The sequence below is a fragment of the Engystomops pustulosus genome, chromosome 7 (genome assembly GCF_040894005.1).
Source record: "Engystomops pustulosus chromosome 7, aEngPut4.maternal, whole genome shotgun sequence".
Lineage (NCBI taxonomy): Eukaryota > Metazoa > Chordata > Amphibia > Anura > Leptodactylidae > Engystomops > Engystomops pustulosus.
The window spans coordinates 114,496,666-114,516,243 of NC_092417.1; positions in this window are offsets into that span (position 1 = coordinate 114,496,666).

The window sequence follows — 19,578 nt, forward strand, 5'->3', positions numbered from 1 at the left end:
TTATGTTTTATACCAGTTCTAGGGAAAGGGGGGGTGATTTGAATTTTTTATATTTTATCAATTTTTTTTATTTTTTAAACCTTTTATTACTTTTTTTTTCACTATTTCTTAGACCATCTAGGGTAAATTGACCCTAGATGGTCAGATCGTTCCTACCATATACTGCAATACTTCTGTATTGCAATATATGGCATTATTGCAGGTCTTTCATTACAATAAGCCACTGGCTCATTGTAACGAATCTGCAGAAGCCATGTAGCCCCGGGTCAAACGAAGACCCGAGGCTACCATAGCAACCGATCGCCGCCCCCCGATGACAGGGGGAGTGACGATCAGAATAAAGATGGCGGCGCCCACGTGCAAGCACCGACCGCGGTTATTAGCGGTGGGGGTTTGCTTCAATGTGCAACAACCCCCACCCTTGTATGAAGAGGACTCAGCCCGTGAGCCCTCTTCATACATTCCCTGTACCTCTGCGCTGTAGAGCATTAAGGGGTTAATGATGTTTATCAATAATGTAACAACAATATAGAATACCTTGCCTGGCTCAATATTAAGTGTTTTAAAATGTGTCGACAGTATTTAGACACTAACCTAAGTATAGGTGTTGGCTATACATTAACCTGTAGGCATAGAGTCCTTGCTTTTGTAAGGATGACCTGTGTTGCTGCTTGACAGTCCAATTTCCTGAACGATGTGCTGTAGGTCGATGGGTATATTCAGCCATACATACGTATAAAAGTAAGTCCAATTTAGTGGTGGTTTTAGCACTTAAAGATAATCCACAAGGTGGCAGATCAGAGGAGAAGCCGTGCCCGGCGGCTTCACTGAATCTGTCCGATGGAGGTACCGGTAACGTCATCTTGGGTACGGAAAGTCTAATGGGACAAGTGGTGTCCACCGACGCATTGACGAAAGGCTCGGCTTTGTCAGGGTTAGATTCCTCGTCCCTTTCGTGAAGCTTTTATAGATTCCGTAAGTATGGTATTACTCCGTTATAGCAGCAGAGTATTATACCTGTATTCTCGTGATTACCTGCGCATCTAAGTTCTAGTTACTTTTTATATTTTATATCTTGTATAGTAAAATATACCTCACCTATGTATATTAAAGTCCTGACTTTATTATGAATATATGGAGACATGATTCAGATTGTCACAATGAACCAGAAATTGTTATTGACCGTGACACATTTTATTTTATTTAAAACCTTTATGAATGCCTTTATTAATAAAATTGGTCACGGACGGTCAATAACATTTTCTGGTTCATAATGACAATCTGAATCATGTCTCCATATCCACGCCACCCTATCCACGCCATTTTTAGTTTTGCACCAGTGTGCTCCATATACTCATCTGTTAATGATATGTATCCCCTATCCAGTAGATATCAAATATCAGATATCTGATATCAGATATCTGAGAAAAAGGAATTGACTGGTGAGCTTGGGAACTCAAAAAGGCCTGGGCGTCCATGGATGACAACAGTGGTGGATGATCGCCGCATACTTTCTTTGGTGAAGAAGAACCCGTTTATAACATCAACTGAAGTCCAGAACACCATTCTGTACCAGAATGATGGGAAGAAAAAAGTTTGGAGAAGAAAGGGAACGGCACATGATCCAAGGCACACCACACCCTCTGTAAAACATGGTGGAGGCAACGTGATGGCATGGGCATGCATGGCTTTCAATGGCACTGGGTCACTTGTGTTTATTGATGACATAACAGCAGACAAGAGTTGCCGGATGAATTCTGAAGTGTACCGGCATATACTTTCAGCCCAGATACAGCCAAATGCGGCAAAGTTGATCGGATGGCGCTTCATAGTACAAATGGACAATGACCCCAAGCATACAGCCAAAGCTACCCAGGAGTTCATGAGTGCAAAAAAGTGGAACATTCTGCAATGGCCAAGTCAATCACCAGATCTTAACCCAATTGAGCATGCATTTCAGTTGCTCAAATCCAGACTTAATACGGAAAGACCCACAAACAAGCAAGACCTGAAGGCTGCGGCTGTAAAGGCCTGGCAAAGCATTAAGCAGGAGGAAACCCAGCGTTTGGTGATGTCCATGGCTTCCAGACTTAAGGCAGTGATTGCCTCCAAAGGATTCGCAACAAAATATTGAAAATAAAAATATTTTGTTTGGGTTATGTTAATTTGTCCAATTACTTTTGAGCTCCTAAAATGTGGAGTTTGTAAAGAAATGTGTACAATTCCTACACTTTCTATCAGATATTTTTGTTCAACCCTTCAAATTAAACGTTACAATCTGCACTTGAATTCTGTTGTAGAGCTTTCATTTCAAATCCAATGTGGTGGCATGCAGAGCCCAACTTGTGAAAATTGTGTCACTGTCCAAATATTTCTGGCCCTAACTGTAGCTCTCCATTCATTTCTATTGCACTTCTGGTCAGTTGTCAGGATGGATGAAACCTGGCAGTGTGAATAAAAAAAGGTCAATTGCGATTGGACACGACTCAACTAATTGCATGGGGTCTGAAAACATTGCCCACCCTTCCCTGATCTGATATTTATCCTGTATACTGTGGGTAAGGGATAAATAACATTAATGTAACAACCCCTTTAGATCTAGGGATTTACTCTGACTGCCATATTGGAGTTGGCAATAACTTTTTTCCACTATAAGCTTATTGTCATGCGCCTTCCTCTGGTTTTACAGTGCAGGATTAAAAGATGTGGGATTATAGGTTGATATTTATACAGTTATATCTGCACTAGCCTTGCCCCGCAGAATCTAAGTAATAGTGGGACAGGTAATATACAGGTGCCTAACCTGTACCAATATACAAAAAGGGGATTATAGGTTGAACTTGATGGACCTGCATCTTTATTTAACCTAATATAATATGATGCCATGTTAATCCAGTACATTACAGTATGACTTACTAGCAACACAATTTATAATGTGACCACAAGAGTGGACTGACTCCTTTATCTGTAAACCAGAGACTTCTGTCTGTTCCAGAAACACAATCCTGGTATCCTATTTTACTTCACCTTAAACGCTTGTCTTATAGATCTCAAGCTATCTATTGCCAGCTTGAATTAGATAACTAGAACAAGTGATATAACAATGCGGAGATACAGGAAACACAGGATTCGGGTTCCACTGCAACCCAGTTGGAAACAAGTTAATTAATCGGAGAAAATAAATATCAGTATCATTGTAAAATAATCACCCAGAAGAATGGTGCTGTTCTAATGTCATCCAATATGAAAGGAATCATTTATATTGGTGGAGATGCACTTTAACCTGGTAGTGAAAGTCTCTAGATGGCAGAGGTCTCTGAAAGGGGGTTTTCTTTACTGCCCTCCCGTAATAGCCATTAATCCTTATTGATCAGCCTTTATAAGGAGTTGTAGTATTGTGTTAGCAGCAGATGTAAGACAAGGTAATTGCCATAAATTAACATTCTAAAGAAAGAGGTTGGGGAGACACAGAACAGGGTGATAAATACAAAGAGATACATCATTTTAGGCAGTCATGATAGATAGATAGATAGATAGATAGATAGATAGATAGATAGATAGATAGGGTACATAGATTTGGGTACATAGATTTGTCTCTACAGCCATAAAACAAACTTCCAGTATGGCAGCTGCAGACAATACATTTCCACTACTCAGTAACATGCATCTTATTAGTAGTCTCTGCCAGAGATTTGGGGCTCTGTATAGAACCTGTCTTATAATATTTTATAATGAAGCTGAGATTCACATCTGCAGGATAACCAGAAAGTCTCCTGGGAATGTGCTGGAAGATGGGGGACGGGGGAATGTGATATTTATTTTTTGATACGTTTGTTTGTTCCAAGGGAGAAGACATTTGATGAAATAAGCCCCTTGCACATTAGGGAAATTGAGAACAACACATGTAACACTGTCTCATCCTACCCTCCACTATTACACCGTGCCCACATAAATATTTTAAGCAGCCCTGCTAGTTACTGGTTGTACTAGAGCTCAGATACACAGACAGGATTGTCTTCTGCTACATCTTTTTAGACAGTGGAAAGTGTTCATTTCATCATTTCAGTACTATTAGAACACACAAGTTTTAACACTAGAAATTGAAAAATCATTAGATACATTTTTGTTGGTCACATAAACTACACTAATCACAAAAGTTAGGGATATTTGGCTTTCAAGGGAAATTTATGGAAAACAAAAATAAATCATGCAGCCGTGCTGTAATATAATATAAAGTAAGGCATTTAAGTAGCAGAATGAGATTTCCTCATCTTAAATTATTTACTGAAGTAAAAGGTCTCACTAACTTAAACTTGTCATGTGGCCTTGAGCATCAATTATATCTTAATTTTCTTCTGAGTCATGTTGAAGAGCAGCCCTCAGGTCATTGAGGTTCTGGGGTACAGAGGTACAAGCCTCTAAACAATGACTCAGTTGATACCATAGGTTTTTAATGAGATTCAAGTCTTCAGTAAGTGAATCAAGTCTTCTGTAACCCCTTGGCCAATCATAGCCATGGCTAGGTGCTAGGAGCATTGAGTTGCCAGGTTTGCTGTGCTGCCACTAATATTCCAAATTTTTTGTATTGGATATACCATGCCTAATTTGTGTGTTCTTGGCAGACACACTAGGCAGGCACACTTCTTTAACCCCTTGCTCCCAAAGCCACTTTTCACCTTCCTTACGCTGCCCATTTTTTTTCAAATCTCACGTGTGTCATTATAAGTGGTTATGATTTTGAAATAGTTTTCTCGTGACACATGGCACTTCATGTTAGTTGAAAAATAGTTTTGTGTTTATTTATGAAAAAACTGATATTTGGAGAACATTTGAAAACAATTTTTGATTTTCAAAATTATCTACTTTTTCAACACAGTCATAACAACAATATAACACAATAACCAACATTTACCAAATGTCTGTTTTACGTTGGCATAGCTTTTTATGCACCCTCTCATTTTTGTAGGATGTCATGAGGCTTAGAACTTTAGGTGCAATTTGAGAACCTGCTTAACTATCAAGTCACTTTGAAAGGCCTGAATTATGGCAAAACTAAATAAATTACCATATTAAAGAAACTACACCCCTCAACATATGTAAAACAACTTTTATGAAGTTTGTTAAACCTTTAATTGTTGTACAAGGGTTAAAACAAGATCAGGTGCAATTTTGAAATGTATTTTGACATTTTTTTGGCTAAATTAAGATATTTTTCAGAACATTTACACATTCTCAGTGGATAAAATATCAAAATGCTCCACAAAGTGGCCATCGGACAGCCCGACTGATTTGGATTTAAAATACAAATTGTGTCTTGGTGAATCGCGCCGGACTTCATCCTCGTCGGACAGCCTGGATAGGGGATTGTGACAGGACCGGGTAAGTTAATGTGCCCCATCTGTGTTGTGCTCCCATGACACAGCCTGTCCTCTGCTGCGAGTGTTCACCGTTGTGTTTCCTCTCAGTGGGTTGATGCACCGCGCATGAGCAGAGTTTAGCCCAGGCATAGTGTGTACATACACACAAAGAAGATGGCACTGATCCCGCCCAGAAGAAACCGGGAGGGATTGGGCACCTCACAAAGAAGACAGGTAAGTAGCTTAATTACTCTAAAATAGGGTGGGAGAGGGGATGGGTGACTAAATAATAGTTTTTAATGAAGTAAGGATAATTTTTAATTTTTATTACGAGGGTTGCCAACCTCTTCAAAGTATCTGGTGCAACAGAAGATCAAATTACAAACAATATTCATAAAGGGGTTTAGAAGTTGGTAGACTTGCTTTATGTTAGTCTGATTATGCGCCAAAAATTGCAGCAATAAAAAAATTGAAATTTAAAAGCTGTGCCCAACAAAACAAAAATGCTGTGAGTGTCGGAAAAAGGGGGATTGTGTGACACAGACACCCTGCAAATCTGTCAGAACAGGCACAAAAGAGAAAACCCTGGGATTGCCCGACTGAAGCGGGCACAAAACCATTAATAATGGCGCCCCAATGTATGTGCGTAGCTACTGCTATTGCAAGAGATGTATCAGCTTATGTATTCATCCCAATGCTGAAGTTTAGACAAGTTTAGACAAGTTTAGACAAGAGCTCCTTATATCCGAAACTCATAAAACCAAAGGGAAATAGTTTAGCATAAGTGGCGTCTCTAAATTATGCGCAAATTGCTAAAGTGCCCAGAGGATTGGCATATGTGGAACCAACCTTAATGAAGTCTGCTTCATGTCCTTATGGACTTCACTAAGTACAGTGGTGCAAAATACCATTTTAACTTCATTCCAATAGCCCTACTGCCTCGGATTCTGGTAGACACTATACATTCAAGTAAGTACTTAAGATACACATATTGCACCCCTAAAGTTATGCCCCTGCTCACCCCAGGCCTCAGGAGAAATCAGAATCACACATCAGGCTTCCTACATCTGAAATGTTATTCAAAACTCCTCAGAACACAATTTCACTGCTCCCGGGTCCAATCATCTGATGCTTGATATTGTTCATGATGATCATAGTACTTCCTGTACTTACAACTGAATATGGCAAATCTGTTGCATCAATATATTTAACTTCTTTTGATCTTCAGGGAACAAAGTGGATCAAAGTGGATCTTATCCCGGAAATAATAAGCCCCCATATGGTGTTTATTTACAAAAAAATAAACACCTTTTTGCCTGTAAAAGTGCATATCTCCTCTGAATGGTGCTTTCTTTCTATGCCCGCCTCTGCGCCTATACTGCAGAGTTAGCAAACTTCTTAAAGTTTCTCATACATTTAAATGTTTATTATATACAATTGCATGTATACTTCTTGTTTTTATTTCCAATAAAATATTTCTAAAAAAAAATAAAAAAAGTTTCTCATACATTGAGAGGTGTAGTTTCTATAATGGGGTGATTTATGTGGTTTTACTATTAAAAACTCACTTGAAAACTGAGCGGGTGCCTTTAAATCAAGGGTTTTGGCCATTTGTTTATATGGACAAAGAAGAGCATCAATAACATGTTACCCAGCGTTAGTCTGTGGGTAAGTACGATTTTAGCTGCACCTTATTCCAAGTGGAAAGTCCAGCTGCAGACAAGCAAATTGCAATAAACTATAGACATCTGGAGGCTACTCACACAAACTAGGAATATCACCATAACAATTCACTCTAACTATATTTCTATTAAAGCTACAAAAGAAAAGGTTTCTTCCTATTATTAGCTACCACTAGGGGGCGTTTACAGACTACTGATTTAGGCCCCTAGCAAAGTACTTTAGTAATCAATTTGTAGTAAGTGCCACCTAGTGGTGAACTCAAATAAAACTCCATTTCCAACTTTTGAACATTTTTTCAAATAGTTTCCATTATTACAGAAATATGGCACAAGTGTTGGATAAACATAGACATTCTCTGAAAATCCTTAGAAAATGAATGGTAGACAGCTCAGAGTGTACATGCTGACAGGCAGACTCATATATGGCACAGAAGAAGCACTGACTATTTTAGGGACAAAAAATATGTGAAAAAAAACAGTCTTCGCCATATGAAACTTATTTAATCTTATATGAAATTATAAACTAACAACTTTCCAATCTGCAACATATTTAGAGCACATGTGAGTTTATTTTTATATGAAAATGTTTCTAATTGCAGCGGTTTATTGCTTTCCAACATTCCTTTTTGCAATTTTTCTAGCTGCCCACTAATGTTTTCAGCAGTAACAGAAACATGAGCATTCATTATGGTCTTTAAGGAAGATGCTTACTGAACACACGTACATGCTGTCCAACTGGAAATTACATCTTCTGAGGAAAAAATGATTCTTACAGATCAATTTTAAACCCATAACAACTGGAGAGAGGAGAACTTGAAGCTCACTGCCATATGTTCTTATCAATACGAATGTGTTGCTAGGTTCACATCTTGGTTTCGCAGTCTATTGTAAGACTACATAGGGAGGATTCCCAACGTACCTTAAAATATGTCTCACTTTATGATCATACAGTGGGATACAGAAATCAGTGGGTCAAATCTTATCCCCTAATTTGTACTTTTTACTGGCAAGTAAATCTACTTGGCTTTCATATCTTGGTTGCTACAAATATGGTGAAAGTCGTCGAACAGTATGAAAATAGATAATTAAATCTAAAACTTTTATATCTAAGATAACACAAAAACAGTATAAAAAAAGTCTTAATTGCAACAGTAAAAAAATGATTTATCTTATCACCTGCACACAGTGTGTAGTACCATGTAAAAGGCATCCTAAGAGAGGTGGTGACCGGAGTAAAGTGCTACTGAATAGGGAGGTGCTCTGGATTATGGAACCAGACTCCTAACAGGGGCATAACTTGAGGGGGAGCAGAGGGTGCGGTCGCAACCAGGCCCAAGAGGCTTTGGGAGCCCATAAGGTCTCACTTTCCCATATGAGAAGATTAGTACTATAAACCATACATTATAGTCGGGCCCTGGCACAAACTTTGCACTGGGGCCCATCAGCTTCGAGTTACGCCACTGCGTCCTAAAGGTTTAAACCTGATATTATGTACTTTTACTAGAATTTGCCTGATAATAAGTTGGAGATACATCCATACCAGTACTAATAGATACATGAACTGTATCTCCTTTGTCATAACATGTTTTTGAGTTTCAGCATTCACCACCATTATAATGCATATGTAATCTTTTTGTCATTTCCTCTATTAGCTCCAGGTTTTTTGATTTTTGATCTGTGGTGTTGTTTCCTCCTCCCCAGCTGTGACATTGTTTCACATGATCACAGTTGGGGGAGGAGTAATACCTGCACCCTCACTTTAAAAAAAATTGCCTGACACTACACATATAGTTCTCTGTTCCATGAATAAGGACAATGTTGAAAACGTGTAGCAGGGAGACTTACCATTGTCTGTCATCCTCATACCAACTCCATCTGGATTCATAATTTTTTAATGTAATCAATAAATTTAGTATGTTTTAACTGACTTTTTTTGGAAGCTGGATTCCTGCCTTATTACATTCTGAAAAAACGCACCCAAGTCCCGAACAGGCATTTCCTACGTGCTTGCTCTGATGTTGATTATCGCCTGGAATGGGCGAGCAGTAGCGTTTTCTTTAAGTGTTTTGTTTTAGACTACTTACCATTATCTATGGTATATGACTACCTTCCAGTAAAAACAAGAGAAGGAGTGATCATCGGCAGCAGGATAGATATACACTCACCGGCCACTTTATTAGGTACACCATGCTAGTAACGGGTTGGACCCCCTTTTGCCTTCAGAACTGACTCAATTCTTCATGGCATAAATTCAACAAGGTGCTGGAAGCATTCCTCAGAGATTTTGGTCCATATTGACATGATGGCATCACACAGTTGCCGCAGATTTGTCGACTGCACATCCATGATGCGAATCTCCCTTTCCACCACATCCCAAAGATGCTCTATTGGATTGAGATCTGGTGACTGTGGAGGCCATTTGAGTACAGTGAACTCATTGTCATGTTCAAGAAATCAGTCTGAGATGATTCCAGCTTTATGACATGGCGCATTATACTGCTGAAAGTAGCCATCAGATGTTGGGTACATTGTGGTCATAAAGGGATGGACATGGTCAGCAACAATACTCAGGTAGGCTCAGGCATTGCAACGATGCTCAATTGGTACCAAGGGGCCCAAAGAGTGCCAAGAAAATATTCCCCACACCATGACACCACCACCACCAGCCTGAACCGTTGATACAAGGCAGGATGGATCCATGCTTTCATGTTATTGACGCCAAATTCTGACCCTACCATCCGAATGTCGCAGCAGAAATCTAGACTCATCAGACCAGGCAACATTTTTCCAATCTTCTAATTTCGATGAGCTTGTACAAATTGTAGCCTCAGTTTCCTGTTCTTAGCTGAAAGGAGTGGCAACCGGTGTGGTCTTCTGCTGCTGTAGCCCATCTGCCTCAAAGTTCGACGTACTGTGCGTTCAGTGATGCTCTTCTGCCTACCTTGGTTGTAACGGGTGGCGATTTGAGTCACTGTTGCCTTTCTATCAGCTCGAACACGCTGCCCATTCTCCTCTGACCTCTGGCATCAACAAGGCATTTCCGCCCACAGAACTGACGCTCACTGGATGTTTTTTCTTTTTCGGACCATTCCCTGTAAACCCTAGAGATGGTTGTGCGTGAAAATCCCAGTAGATCAGCAGTTTCTGAAATACTCAGACCAGCCCTTCTGGCACCAACAAACATGCCACGTCCGAAGGCACTCAAATCACCTTTGTTCCCCATACTGATGCTCGGTTTGAACTGCAGGAGATTGTCTTGACCATGTCTACATGCCTAAATGCATGTAGTTGCCGCCATGTGATTGGCTGATTAGAAATTAAATGTTAACGAGCAGTTGGACAGGTGTACCTAATAAAGTGGCCGGTGAGTGTAGATTGCTGTGGCTTTACATCCTTCATATCCCACAGTATACAATCTTTACTGTGCAGACAAAGGCAAAAGGGAAATATAGTCTACACTCAGTGTATAGAAATCGGTAACATTCCTAGTGTGTATGTTGAGCATACAAAGATGTCATGTGAATGTATACTGACTGGTATCCTATACTGGCAAAACCTAAAGAGGACTGTACACTAAGGACTAGGATATTATTTTATTAAGTGGTGTCTTTTGTACTATTTTAACCTGCTTATGGATTAAATACATTTTGGAACTTTTTTACCCCTGTGCCAGTGTAGACTTCTTTGAAATCAGATTTTATCTTTCATGTTTACCATGGATCAGGACAAAGCACTGCTGCAACTATCCAATATCCAGCACGGCCCCAGGAGTAAACAAAAGACATCTTAAAAATATTTATGAACTAAAACACTGAGAAAAATGGCTACAATTGAATATGTGGTGAATTTGATTGTCGGAATTAGGGGTTATTAAATCCAAGCTATGGGGTAGATTTATCCATGTGTGGGTCTTTAGACCAGTGCAGAGTAGAACTAGACAGTTATCTGCTGCCCAAACTAATAATTGTGTGTGATGGTGTATGATTAAAAAAAAATCTTCATTTGTTTTTATGCATTGTGAACTAAACATACCTTGAGAATGCTATAGCGACACTGATGCAGAAACATATCTTGTTTTCTCCCTGAACCGAGTGGTTTTGCGCAAAAAACTATTACAAAATTCAGGACCTTTGGAGAGCTGGGTGCATACTGGCTGCTGTGTTTCATAGAGCTTCCTGAACTGTCCAGACAGGACTAATCGACCTGAGCTGGATGGCTCACACACAGCATCTGGGATATGGTGCAGCAATTGATTACTTCTGCCTGTCAGGGACAACATAGTAAATACAGCGTTCTCTGAAGCAGTGCATATTTAGGGTGAGGAGAGCACCAAGGCAGCCGCAGGAGCGACAGATCCTCTTTATCATAATTTTGTAAATGTTTTTTCAGCAAAACCACTCCATAACTCCACAGTTCACAGATTAAACAAGATATGATTCTGCTATAGCATTCTCAATGTATGTTTGGTTCATAATGAATGAAAGCAAATGGTAGATTCCTTAATCCTTAATCTCGTGCAGTATAAGACTGGCAAGTCGTACTTTGCACCTCCTATTAGGTGGTCTAGTTTCCTGGACTACAATATTGAATTTTCTGGCGCAAAGACTGAATTTTCTGGAATACTGGTAAATTTCTGCCTGGTCATGCCCACTAGTTAGAGGCAAAACGCGCTGTTTTTGGAGGAGCCGGAAAACAGACTAAAAATGGTCTAAAACTTACAGTAAATGCGGCTCACAGCATTTCAAGTGCAAATTACTTCAGTTTGTGTTTTATTAGATGTTTCTCTAAAGTTTAGATAACAATGAGACCACATTATATAAGTAACAATGCAGTAATCCATGTAATTCCAAGGAGCTCATATTCAGATTCTCACACTTAGATTTGATAATTCTAGAGACTCAGATACATTATGGCATGGCTCAGTTAGTATGCTACTTGTCTCTGCTAACATTCCCACTACAATCTGCCAGTTACACACTTGACCTAGCCCTGGTGCAGCAAAAGTAGAATATTCAATCTAAATTGGAAGTCACTGTTCATGCACATGTTTTATTTTACAAATACAGGCAGTAAAGGGTTAAGTACAAGTTAGGTTCTGCATGTTTGTTCTTAAGTTGAATTTGTATGTAAGTTGGAACTGTATACTTTATAATTGTAACCTCAGGCAAAATTATTTTGGTCTCTATGACTACTGGATTTTTAAAATGTTGGGGTGTCATAAGAACCAGGATTAACAATAAATCTTAATTGCAGAAACCTTTGATAACTGTTAGAGCTGTTTATTGTAGCCTGGGACTAAAGTACAGTAAATGATCAAAATCCAGAGGTCCGTTTGTAACTAGGGATTGTCTGTAAGTCGGGTGTTCTTAAGTAGGGGACCGGCTGTATGCTAATGTTGGCTGGGCCAGTGATTTACCATCCTGGTGGTGATTTTTTTTTTAACAATGTTTTCAACTATAGAAAAGTCTGTTGGGAAAAAATACTGCAAAAAATGTGCTGTGTGCTGATAAAAATCAGAAAAGGGTAGTGCAAAGCAGTGGGACACCTGCTGCAAGAGCTACATATTCCTGCATAAATGCCATCACAAAAACTCTTCATTTTTCTTCATTTCAGCAATTATTTCAGACAAATTTGTATGATGGAAAATCAGAGAATGAGTCACTTTAAAGGAATATTTAGTGAGTGTTGTCCTCTTGTCAGACAAATTAATCCGGTAAATCAACATTGTTAAAAGAAACAGCTGGATCAGAGAGTAGATGCCAATTCGGAACCATATAAATGTTGTAACGGAGCATCAGGGCAGATGAAGCTCCTTGCCTTACTACTCAACATCCCGTGAAGGGATCTGCAGCATTTTTCTGCATCAGGTAATGCAAATTACATTGGAAAGAAAAGACTGTCCTAGTCTGAACTGTTTACAGGTCACCTATAAAATATAGTTTATGAGGATCTATGGAAAATGGATGCCACAAAGATGTAACTGGCACATGAAAAACAGAAAACATCCGTTTTTGCACAGCCAAGAATAGGTTCAGTCATTTAAATAAAGCCTTAAAAAGATCAGAGGGAGCTGAAAACTTCTCACCTACCCACAACCTAAGATTAAAACAAGCAAATCCCATGACTGTTTTTATACCAAGGAAGCGCCTAAAATGTTTGAAACAATGTTTGAACAAACAATAGTGTATCAAAAATATCTTCCATGCCAAGTATATTGCAAAACTTACGCCTTCTGGTTTTTAGACTTTGTCTAGATGATTCGCTTATGTGTTTTTCTTCCCTGTATTATTAGGAAACATTCTTTTAAAAAAAGCTATAAAAACCACAAAATATTATATACCACCACAAAACCACAGAGAAAGAGTTGCACACTTAGTCAATTGTTGTAAATTTGTTTTCAATATAAAACTAAAAATTCACTAATATAAAAAAAAATTGGAAACAGATATTCAAAAAAATGCTTTTCAAATAGAAATCCAACAAGTATAAGGTGTAGGAATGCTGTGCACTCACACTTGCCATCTGTTACCTTCAGCTTTGTCGGCTGAAAGTGATGTTTGTGACATGTTATGTACCACTTGCAACGTACACAGCCCCTTGTATTTCTGTCTGCAGCCCAGGAACAAGCACCAGACAGCTGGTCTGAATTTTTAGCACCCATAATTAATTAAGGGTCTCATTTCTGGGACTTTCTGATTCAATGAGCATTTCCCAATGTGATTTGCTGAATATATATAAATATATATTTCAACATGGACACAGGAAAACGCCTCTCCACTTTGTCTAGTCCCAAGGCGGCACAGATTAAGGCCTTTTCACTGCCTCTTGGGTTGAAGTGGCTGGAAAATATGGCACATGATTGTATGTGAGGCCAGCACAAAGCCTACATTAAAAACTGACATTTGTTTTGTAGGGTAGACATTTTCTCCTCTATTTGTGACAGATTTCCCCCTCTTGCTCTCAAGAAAGCTGGGAGATTGGGGTCTATAGAATTAACATATTGCTCACTTGAAAAAACAGACGCTCTTCTGTTTGAAGACACTTGTTCCACTGCCAACCCAGATGTCCCTTCCCATAATCTAAGCAGGTCATATAGAAAAGAGAATGGGTGGGTGGGAGAGCAGGGGCACTCAACAGGCGGCTTGGATGCTTGATTTAAGCGGCTGGTGTAGGCCAGAATAGGTCTGAATTCTGCAATTCAATGGTGACAAAAATTAACAAAGCTGGGACTGGTGTGCAAAACTTAAACAGTGTTTTCATCGGAAATAAAAAAAAATACATTGTTATACATACATAGAACAGCAGAATATTATACATTATTTGTACTTTTTTAGGATGAAAGAGAACCAGGTGTCTCGTCTAAAATATGTTCCTAAAATGTTCTGTTGTCTTTCCTCTTTGGTTCCTTCCTGTAATATATGAAAAGATTGACTAATAGGGTTTAACAATCCCTTTGTCCAGAGGTGTCCAATCAAATTCTGACACAGTTCAATTAGTACTGAATGATCCCATTTATAAGAATAATGGATACATATTTCTATATTTCATTTCCAAGAGGACTAACAGAGCAAAAGCATAATGATTAGGTCTAGGGAAATATGTTCTTCCATTAACATTTTGTGAAGAATACAAACATTTTCTAACCAGACAGTAGTGGTGACAGAGATGAGCTGACCCGATGGCAAATTTACGCCCCTTGCAACAAGCAATTGCTATGATTGGCCAGGGGGTGTATGAAGACGGCCAAACCAGAACACGACCATTAGGTGCACTCATATCTAGTGACAGGTAATCAAGTTACATAGGTGCAAATAAGAACATTATTTCTATAGTGATGTCTGCACAAGACATACAGTAATTCATGAAGTCACACAGCCAGAATACTGCCATGACATATAGTCTGATGCTTCATAAATTAGTCCAAAAATAAATTAGTGGTGGAGCTACTATGGCAAGAACAGGCCATCATGTCAGTACCGCTATTAGAATCTATGCTGGGAAACAGTTCTATGATGATCCTGTGGTAGAATGTGGAAATAATGACATTCTTATTTAACAAATATAAAGAATGGTGAAAGCTGCTCACACCTATGTATTTCCTGTAGGCTTGAAGAGTGGTATGAATTGATGTATTTAAACCACTGTCACACATAGCTCAAAACGTTAAGCTAAAAACATTTTAAACATTGCTGCAAACAGCTAAAATTCTGCTTAAAACTACAAAAAAAAAACTTCAGTTTCAATCACCCCTTTTGTTTATTAAACCTGACATTTTTGCAGAACTCAATATTGATATGTCTTCAGTCTCCTCAATCTATTGCATGGCACCCACCTACCATGCACCATGTGCTACTTTGGCACCACCCATAGCTAATATGTATGTATTTCAAGGACTTGAAAATGATTTTAAAGATTACTTGTCTGTGGATGAAGTATGAACATGGAAATGGTAAAGATGTAATCACAGAATAACCGGGTGGAGTTAAGAGAAGAATAAAAGACAGACACAGTTGTATGTGTTGAGTTGAAGTATGGTGCTTGATGCCATTTACATAGGTCAGTGGTCCTTCTGGTATATATAGTTCTTTCATAACTGGAGAGCCATATATAACAGACCATTGCCTGAAGGATGCATGTAATTGGCTTATTAAAGAAATACATATAGAGGGACATGTAATTCATCTATTAGAACTCATCTTTTCATGACACGTTAGATCTCCATTGTTAAAAAATTGCTGAGAATATTAACAACAACTTGTAGCACATATGTTAGCATTAATGCATATTATTAGTAGAGTGTTACAGTAGTATATAACATTATTATGATTCTTGGAATCTCTAAATCTGAATCATGATAATATAAAGTAAAAGGCAAAACATTTGGATACATTGGTGTAAACTAGTGCACTATGGTAATTCAGAGTTATGAGAAAACAAATGAGACAAAGGAGAAACAACCATAAAAAATAGCAACAATAACATGTCTTCTAGAAAAATGGATTAAAAAGAACCAAAATGAAAGAAAAACATACAATACACACAGATAATGAAAAAATAATGTATAACATTTCATAAATATCAATCTCAACAGAAACTTAAAAAAAACAAAGGGAGGCCAAAACAAAATGGCGGAAAAACAACCGTGCAGATGAGAGGTAAATAATAATAATAATTATTAATAATAATAATACTATTTTCCAGAATTTAAAACAAAAACAAATCTAAAAGGAAATGAAATCAATTTAAGTTGTACATGTCTGAACATGTTTGCCCTTTTCCAGCCCTTGAAATATCATGTACTGAGTTGTTTCACATGATTGTTTTAACATTTCACAAAATATAAAGATAGCTACATTTTGATAACTGCAAGCGTCCTGTAGAGCAACATGTTTGCTCAGAAAAGCATATGAATAACATTTAAAGGAAATATACCATCAAAGCCAACATGATAAACTAGTGACACTTACTTATAGATCCAGGTACCGTGGCTGTGTCTCACCCTCCCCCTGCTTCCTTCTATATTCTCATTAGTATCATTTTAAATGTTGATTTTAGAAGGAAGGAGACCATAGATAACAAATATACGAAGATTTTCACAGTCACTGTATCTGGATCTATGAGTAACTGTCCCTGGTTTATCATGCTGGATTTTGGTGGTAGATTTCCCTTAAAATAAAACATTACTGGATGGTGACAAGGTTCACACAGCAACATGAATTTATGAGGGATCAGGAGAAAACAGACACCTTGTCACAATGATTGTCCATACAGCTGTATACATCTATGACATTGTGAAAAAATTGTTGTGAAACAACAAAAAGGGAACAAGCTGATTTCACAACAGCAGCAAAGGAATTACATTCATTTCACTTGTAATGCCAAAAGAGGCCAACAGAGGTCAGTAAATTGACATACAAGTTGCAGGATCTCAGCATTCATATAGTGACCAAAAAACATGTGAGGAGCATTGGCTACGTTTTTACTTTTTAACTTTAAAAACAAAATCAAGAAGCAGTGAATGTGGCTGTACCATTACCATGGGAGAGACCAATAAGTATTTTACAGAGGGGCTATGTCAGACCACAAAGGAGACAGATCACATAATTGTTTACCATTTCTGAAAATATTATATATATATATATATATATATATATATATATATATATATATATATATTATATGAAATACAAAAGCTATTCTTAATGAAAGCTCACTTGGTAATATTGCATCGCAACCTTTATCTATAGGTAATATCCTTCCAATATGTTGGGCTAAAGATTTACTCGAAAAAAGAAGTTCATGATATTGCTACCTACATGGCTATGCAGAATGCAGGCGTGGGGAGGTATCTGCTCGCAAGTCTACCATTCCCAGGAATCTGGCTAAATGGTTAGAGTGCAAGTTTGGAACAGATCATACACCCAGGCAAATACAAAAACGATACTCTGACCTAAAAATACAGGAAACACGCCTTTGCAGCCATTAGAAGCTTAGAAAGATAGCTTTAGGTGAGTATTTATATTAATTGATTACTAATAATAAATGTACTTCTACAAAACAGAGAGATTGAAATAACATATTCCCATTGTTTACACTATACACAGCAAAAGCCAAAAAGAGCTTAAAAAGAGGAAATTCAACAAATGATATGCAAGAAGATGGAATGGACATTACACAGGTAAATGAAATTTTATAAAAAAAAATAAAAAATAAGACATTTATTCCCAAACTGCACAGAAGAGAGGGAAGAATTTGTCACTCTTGACATTGGAGCCAATAATAGTTCAAATGCTAAGTTCTACAGGAGAGCAAGATTATCACCCAAATACAGTCCTTACACCAAATAACAAAACAGAGGTGATGGATATCTGCCCACATCTAAATTAAGTAAAAATATCACGTCAAAAGTAGATGCTATATGCACGTATTATGACTGTTTATATTGTTATGTTATAATTTTTTTAACATTATGCATGCAAAAAAAACGAAAAACGTGTTATAAAAATTTTGCCGTGCTGACAAATATGCTTTTTGACAAAAAATTTTGAAGAAAAATTAATTGTTCTCTAAACGCACAGTCAAAATCCAGACATTTAAAAAAGTTGATAGTTGTTAAAATGATGACAATGAATTGTCAACTTTTAAAACTTGATCAGAATATTATACCACACAGTGTTTTTTAAAAAATTTTTTAAATTGGATTATCAAAAAAAAAAAAAAAACATTTATAGTTAAATTGAAAAATAAAAACAAAATACATATGTGAGCATGTGTATAATGCATGCATAAAATTGGCCTGGCAAACTCATCTTTTATTTTGTAAATGTCAATTTTGGCCGTATTTTGTCTGATTGAAGAGTCTTTGGTATTTTGATACATCCTAATGTAAGCTACCTTAGTCATGCATCAATCATTTGTGTTGAGCATGTCATTGCATGATAGTGTAACTGTAAATGTAAGGGCCAAGATAAGTGTTAAATGATATTGTTTGCAAATTAAAAAAATAAATAAATAGAAATTTGGATTTAAAGTTTATTAAAGTGTTTGGTTTCTCTACGCCTCCCCTGGAGAGGAGTAGTTTTGCACACTTTTTGAGGCATTTTAAATACGGTGTAAATTGAAAAAAGAAAAAACATGCGCCATGCAACTGAAAAAAAGATGCAAAAATGGTGCAGAAAAGGAACACTTAGGAAAAAAATAGATAAATCCCCCCGAATATATAGATAAATGATGTTAGATAGATAGATAAATAGATAGCAGATTATTATGAAATGATAACAGATAATTATTTGAGGGATAAATAGATAATATCCAGAGATATTAGAGAAAAATACTGAACTATTTGAAAATTGTAAAAACAATGTTAGAAATATTGATAGAATGACAAACATTCCTAATGTAAATGTGATTGTTTTGTCACATTCAGTATATATTCAGAATGTAAACGATAGATTGATCGATAGATAACTTGTACTTGGTGATTCTTTGGCATACATATCTAGTACGTTATAACGATACAATGGTTGCATATATCTTTAGGAAAATAGAACTGAACTATTTCGGGTAAAATGTTGCAATATATTGATAATAAAACTTTTCTTATTTTTTTTATGTATATATGTCCCTGTTTTGTCATTTTTATATTATTCATACAGTTTTAAAATATAATAAAGATAACTATAATCCATCTACAAATGTAAGATTTTTTTCAAGGTTTTTCCTGCACAAAAAAAAAAGAGTTTAGATCTTGTGCTGTTGAATAAGCGTAACCGTGAAAAGAAACAAAGAGTTAAATCCTGTAGCAGGAGAAGAAAGGACTCGGGCTGGGACCATCCTGGAGCTCCACTTGGGAGAAGCCTTTTCTTGCCATTATTAGGGCTCATTAACAGACGCTGCTGTGACTTGCATCCACTCTCTATACAACTTGTTCAGATCAGTTGCATGCACGGTAGTCTCTTGACCAAAATGTCAAGGGTAAGAGGTCAATAGAGTCATTTCTATAGGTGCTGAGTAAAGTGGCTTCTTTATATAGTAGTAAC